This window comes from Oratosquilla oratoria, chromosome 14, assembly GCF_046742065.1.
Source record: "Oratosquilla oratoria isolate Oo_2021 chromosome 14, ASM4674206v1, whole genome shotgun sequence".
Taxonomy (NCBI): Eukaryota; Metazoa; Arthropoda; class Malacostraca; order Stomatopoda; family Squillidae; genus Oratosquilla; species Oratosquilla oratoria.
Genome location: NC_134790.1, coordinates 529,244 through 536,743, shown reverse-complemented (window position 1 = coordinate 536,743; position 7,500 = coordinate 529,244).

The following is a 7,500-nucleotide window of genomic DNA, read 5'->3' as shown; positions in this document are numbered from 1 at the left end:
ATACATTTTTTTTTACAAAATACGTTATATATGTAAACCACTTTAATTAACGAATTTAACTAATCGCGTATGCACAGGGAGACATTTCTCCTTTTACTCTGATTGTCGGCAGCCGATTTTATTCACCTCCGTAGGATTATGGCGAAACACAAAGCCGACAAGAGACCTTTTGGTCTATGACCTTCAAACATGTTCCGAAATTATTAGTTCGGTGTCATAATTATTCGTCTCCTGGGCACTTCATGTCATTATGCCTAATGTTCTAGCATGCGTACATGTACGTGCACGCACGCACACACACACACACACACATACACACACACACACACACACACACACACACACACACACACACACACCTACATACATACATGCACACACGCACACAAACACACACAATCGGTCGAACAGTGGCTCGAGAGCTGGAATGGGAAGCAGAGATGCTCCTAGTGCCCAGTTAGAATCCTGCCAAGGGCCGAATTTATTTCGGTATCGATGTGCCTCGGTTAGTACTCTGACTCTCGTGGGCGGGAGTTGTGTGTGTGTGTGGTGTGTGCAAGGTCATAGCATTACCCATAGATCGGACCTACGAGCTCTGAGCTCTCTTCCAGGAGGGAAATAGCTGTCGATCACGAGTCCAACACGTGATCCAAAAGACCAAGTGAATACACCTGCATACATACATGCACACACACACACGTACAGACACACAGAAACCTATAACATAATATTTATTTCCATTTAGCAAAGGTTAATTACAGAAAACAATTATAACATTCTTTGATGTAATAACCTTCGTGGAATCTAATACCAATTAAGAATATTTTCTTCAAACTCCATGAGAAATCTCAGAGCTTTCGATGTGTCTGGTGTCTACCGTATGATATGGGTTTTTGAGAGTTCGAAAGGAGATTTTTGAATGATAAGGAAGATAACAACGACACTGATTACAATGTCGAAGTCAGCACTATGAATTACAAAATATCATATAAGACGTTTTCTATAAAGACGCATTTTTGCCATTTTCTTTTATTTTCCTCCCAAGCACCCCTGGCGTAGCCGAGGCGGCGAAGCCGATGCTTGTACATACATTGAAAATCATATTCAGCGAAATTTGAAAATATTTGATAAGATTACTCCAACTCTGGTGGGCGGGGAGTTGGGTGTGTGTGTGCGTGTAAGGTCACAGCATTACCCATAGATCGTTCATACATGAGCTCTGAGCTCTCTTCCGAGAGGGAAATAGCTGTCGATCACGAGTCCAACACGTGATCCAAGACCATGGTGAACCACACATACACACATATACACGCACACACATACACGCGTGGGAGCGAAGACAATTTATTCAGGACAAAACTAAACACAAATAAAAAAAAAAAAACAATTAAGACTCTTTGACCCCCGAGCCAATAAACTTGGAAGTCCAGAGAGCAAAAGAGAGCAAAAGAGAGAAGAAGAAAAAAAAAATACAAAAACCGACCAATCACGACAAGACACCGTGAGGGGCCCTAAAGAAGTGGACCATACAAAAGGGGGGAGACAGACAGACAGGCAAGCAGGCAGACAGGTAGAGAGACAGAAAGACAGAAAGGCAGACATATAGGGAGAGAGAGAGAGAGAGAGAGAGAGAGAGAGAGAGAGAGAGAGAGAGAGAGAGAAACAGAGAGAGAGAGACAGAGAGAGAGAGACAGAGAGTGAGAGAAAGAGTGAGGGTGGAGTGGATGACGTAGAAGACTTTATTCTGGCTTTATTCTGCTTGAAGATGGCCTCGATTTCCTGAGACCCCCTTTCATAAAACCGGTCTGTTTTTAGCCAGAATAAAATCAACACAGTGCGTCACCTGTACCTCAATCTGTCACAAATTAATAAAATCACCTGACGACAGCTACCAAGAATAAAATACAAGTACAAAGGACCAATGGTTGCTCGATGGCCGAGCGGATTATGGCATTGCTACTTGCGACGGAGATCGGAGTGGTGGTGGTTTGAACCCCGCCACCGGCGAGTTGAACCAAGGGCATGGTTCATTATAAGATTGCTTGTCGGGAATTTTTTTTTTTTTTTCTCTCTAGCTGATGCATGGTAATATTTATTTTAATTTGCTTCTTTCATTATTCTATTTCTTTTTCATTCATTTATCTATTTTGCTATATATCTGTCTATATATTCATATCTTAGAGGGACTAATTTGAGCAACATTTTCCCAAGTATACATATTTGCATATATCCTGTTCTTTTGTATATATTCTAGCTGTCGCCAGGCGATTTTATTCAACGAAGGAAACGCCTATTGACATCCACATATGTAAACCTTTTCGAATTATATATATATATATATATATATATATATATATATATATATATATACATATATATGAGAGAGAAATTCGCTAGTGACAGCAACATTAATCTGATGATTTTTATGACAGTCGCATGTAGGATTCGAACCCATTGCTTTCGGCCACCGGTAAGAGTGGGCAAAGGCTTTGTGAAAGTAATCTTACGGGTGGCCGAAAGCAGTGGGTTCGAATCCTGCATGCGACTGTCATAAAAATGATCATGTATATATACATATATACACATATACATACATATATATACATATATATACATACATACATATACATACATATATATACATACATATATATACATACATATATATACATACATATATATACATACATACATATACATACATACATATATATATACATATAAATATATATATATATATATATATATATATATATATATATATGACTAAAGCAGTTCGAGTATAACAACGATCTGGTCCTGACACGTGACGTGTCACATTACGCTTCTGACATGTGTCATGAGCACAGCATCGCGGACGAACCGACACACTTTTGTCTTGCGCGGACACGCAACTCCTGAAATCAATGTTGCGATCGACACGAGGGGACAAGAGACCAACACACAGACATCAGTTTCTCTACATTTTCCCATATCCCTCTTCCCCTCGCCTCTTTCCCCTCCCCTCTTTCCCTGTTCCCTTTCCCCTTACTCTCTTCCCCACCCCTCTCTTTTCCTTCCCTCTCCTCCTCATTCCTCTCTTCTCCATCACTCTCTTCCCCATCACTCTCTTCCCCTTCCCTCTCTTCCCCTTCCCTCTCTTCCCTCTCCCTCTCCCTCTCTTCCCTTTCCCTCTTTTCTCCCTCTCTCTCTTCCCCTTCCACCTTCCCTTACCTCCCTTCCTATTCCCCCTCCCTCTCTTCCCCCTCCTCCATCCCTTTCCCACTCCCCTTGCCTTTCCTCCCTTTCTCACTCCTTTCTCAAACCCTATCCCATCCTTCTCATCCTCTTCTTCTTCTTCTTCCTCCTCCTCCTCCTCCTCTTCTTCTTCCTCCTCCTCCTCTTCCTCCTCCTCCTCATCCTCATCATCCTCCTCATCATCATCATCATCATCATCATCATCATCACCATCTTCTTTTTTTTCATCCTCTTCTTCTTCCTCCTCTTCCTCCTCCTCCCCCTCCTCTTCTTCTTTCTCCTCCTCCCTAGCGGCACTCTTGTCGGACAAGGCGAGTGTTTCCCGGCACCTGTGCGACCCCGGTCGGCGGCGACCGATGCTCCACCCGGAGTCCTCATTTGTCCTCTCTTATCTCTAATTAGGCTTTTACCTCGCCGGCTACAACTTAGTCGCGATGCCCATACGCCTAATTAGCCTAAGCCTTGCCCTCGCCCAGATTTGCTTCGCTTCGCTTGGCTTCGCTTCGCTTGGCTTCGGTTTGCTTTGCCACGCTTTGCCCGAGGAGAGCTTTCGACTTTTTTTCGTAACTCGTGCTTTGCGCACTTCTGCATCTCTCTTTTTCTTTGCCTATATATATACTTGCCTGTCCCGTTCTCTCTCTCTCTCTCTATCTCTTTCTCTCTCACTCTCTCTCTGCGTGTGTGTGTGTGTGTGTGTGTGTGTGTGTGTGTGTGTGTGTGTGTGTGTGTGTGTGTGTGTGTGTGTGTGTGTGTGTGTGTGTGTACGTGCATGTGTGTGTACGTGTATGTGTGTGTATGCGCACGTGCTCGCGCGTGTATGTGTGTGTGTGTGTACGTGCATGTGTGTGTACGTGTATGTGTGTGTATGCGCACGTGCTCGCGCGTGTATGTGTGTGTGTGTGTGTGTGTGTGTACGTGCATGTGTGTGTACGTGTATGTGTGTGTATGCGCACGTGCTCGCGCGTGTATGTGTGTGTGTGTGTGTGTGTGTGTGTGTGTGTGTGTGTCTTCCTTTTCTCCATTTCTTTCTTTTTTCTCATCCTCTCTCTCTCTCTCTCTCTCTCTCTCTCTCTCTCTCTCTCTCTCTAAAGAATATGGTCCCCTTTTCACTCTTTAACTCTCTCCTTGACCAAGACCTCTTTAATTCCGCCTCGTCGGTGAAAATGTGTCCCCCGGGGACAGAAGAGCTGATTATTGCCCATGAAATACTAAATACTATCTCCCCTCTTTCTCTCTTCTCTTTCCACTTTTTTCCACATCTCCCCTCTCTGTCATCCCCCTTTCTACGAGTCTTTCCCTTCTTTCTTCTTCCCCCACTATCTCCCTCTTTCCTCCTCTATCTCTCCTTCCCCCCTCTATCTCTCCTTCTGTCCTCTCTCTCTTTCATCCCTCTCTTTCCCCCTCTCTCTCTCTTTCCTTCCCCCTCTCTTTCTCTTTCATCCCTCTCTCTTTCAGCCCTCCCTCTCTCTTTCAGCCCTCCCTCTCTCTTTCAGCCCTCCCTCTCTCCTTCCCCCCTCTCTCTATCTTTTCTTTCCCCTCTCTCTCTCTTTTCTTCCCCCTCTCTCTCTCTTTTCTTCCCCCTCTTTCCTTCCCTCTCTCTCTCTCTCTCCTTTCCCTATCTCTCTCCTTCCCCCTATTTCTCCTTTCCTCTTTCTCCTTCATCTCACCCCTTTCCCCTTTCTCCTTCATCTCACCCCTTTCCCCTCTCCCTGTGCCTCTCTCACGTCGTCCCCGAAGGTCCCTCCCCGAAGCTCTGGGGGACTCCAGAGCGCCGCCGCCGCCTCTCCCGAACTACTTCGGTAAGAAGCCTATCTCAGGGAACCACAAGACCTCGCGAGGGACGAAATATCGAAGAGGGTGGTGGGACGGGGGAAGCGAAAGAGTGGGATTAACAGGGATTTGGGGAATCAAGGCAGCTCGTGACTGGGAGTGTGGGGGCGGTTGGAAGGAGGAGGAGGAGGAAGAGGAGGAGGAGGAGGAGGAGAAGGAGGAGGAGAAGGAGGAGGAGGAGGAGGAGCGAGGATAGGAAGGAGGAGGAGGAGGATAGAAAGAGGAGGAGGAGCGAGGATAGGAGGAAGAGGAGGAAGGTAGGAAGAGGAGGAGGAGGAGGAGGAGGAGGAGGAGAAGGAGGAGCAGGAGAAGGAGGAGGAGGAGTGAGGATAGGAGGAGAAGGAGGAGGAGGAGGAAAGGAGGAAGAGGAGGAGGAGGAGGAGGAGCGAGAGTGTAAGTGCGTAGGGCACGAAAGGAAATAATATATTATGGTCTGTCTACCATAGATTCTAGAATCCACATTATGTATGGTGTTCATTAATCTTTATGGCAAAGGTCTCTTACAAAATAATTTCCATTGACATATTCGGTTTTCTCTCTTCTCTCCTCGCATCCCTCTTCCATTGTGTCGTCTAGATTCTAGATTCCAGAACAACTAGAAACGAACTAGAAGTGAACGAGAAAGAAGTTTACCTAAAATCCAATGTTCATTTGATTTATATGGCGATAACAGATGGGACAGTTAGATGAAATATACAAGACAAAAATCTAAATATTCTTAAAATTCCTGATTTTTAAATGCATAGATGAGATTGATCATTTGATGGAGCCTTGAGACAGGAGGTAAGGAAAGAGCTTCAGATAAGAGGTATTCTGTCTAAAGCTTAGAAGTTAGACAGAACACACATCGAAATAAGACTCATTGGTTACAGTAGTTTCTAGTTTACGCTAGAATTTCCCGATTCCCCCAAAGAATCTGTATCTAGACATTTTTGTTTCTAAAAACAGCATTGAGGAGGACTTGAGCCATCGAGAGGGAGGGAGGGAGGGAGGAAGTGGGAGGGAGGGAAGGAGGTAGGGAGGGAGAGGGAGGGAGGGAGGTAGGGAGGGAGAGGGAGGGAGGGAAGGAGGGAGTGGGAGGGAGAGGGAGGGAAGGAGGTAGGGAGGGAGAGAGAGATAGAGAGAGATAGAGAGAGAGAGAGAGAGAGAGAGAGAGAGAGAGAGAGAGAGAGAGAGAGAGAGAGAGAGAGAGAGAGAGAGAGAGAGACGGACAGAGGGAAAGAGAGAAAGACAGAGGGAGAGACTGACAGAGAGACACTGAGAGAGAGACACTGAGACAGAGAGAGAGACACTGAGACAGAGAAAGAGATAGAAAGAGAAAGAGAGACAGGGAGAGACAGAGAGACAAAGAGAATGAGAAGAGAAAGAGAGAGAGAGAGAGAGAGAGAGAGAGAGAGAGAGAGAGAAGATGAGCAGAGAGAGGAGGAGGAGAGAGAGAGAGAGAGAGAGAGAGAAGACGCACGAACAGAAACGCGGGTGGAAGGATTTGATCTCAAGAAGAGGACCGGTTGCCCCTCGACTCCATCCCCCCGCATCTTGCTCCCCCCTTCTCACCCCGCCCTTTTCAAACCCCGGGCGGGGGTGTCCATGGCCAGGGGGCCGGATGACACAGCACCCTCGGAAGCATTCCGGCAACGAAATAATATAGTCTCCGTGTGTGTGTGCGAGTGTCCGTCGTACATGTGTGTTTGTTTATGTGTATTGTATGTGTATGTGCTTCTTTGTGTTTTGTGTGTGTGTGTGTGTGTGTGTGTGTGTGTGTGTGTGTGTGTGTGTGTGTGTGTGTGTGTGTGTGTGTGTGTGTGTGTGTGTATGAGAGAGAGAGAGAGAGAGAGAGAGAGAGGGACAAAAAGAGAGTGAGACAGAAAAAGAGAGTAGAAAGAGAGAAGCAGAGAGAGAAGTACCGCCAGAGAGGGGGGGGATTGGAATGGGCAAGGAGAGCAGTAGAAGTAGAGAGCGAAGAGAGAGATGTGAGAGAGGAGAGAGAGAAAGAGTGGAGAGATTGAGAGAGAGAGAGGAGAGGAGGAGAGATAAGAGAGAGAGAGAGGAAGAGAGGAGAGAGAAGAGGGAGAGAGAGAGAGAGATAGAGAAGAAGAGAGAAGAGGAGAGAGAGAGAAGATAGATGGCAAGGAGAACAGTAGAGAGAGAGAGAGAGAGAGGGAGAGAGGGGGGGCCAGGACTTGAACCAGATCGAAGAGAGTACTAAGTGGTTGAGTGCTGTGCACGACGGCCATCTTGGGAGAAGAATTTCTGTGTAATACAGCGACACTTTCCCCGTTTTCTTTTACTGCTGAAAGTTTTTATTTGTTTATCTATGTTTTTTATCTCGTTATCTCTCTCTATCTCTCTCTCTTTATTTGTTATCTCCCTCTTTATTTGTATCTCTGTATCTTATCTATCCCCCTTCAGTCTCTCTTTAGCTCTATCTCTCTC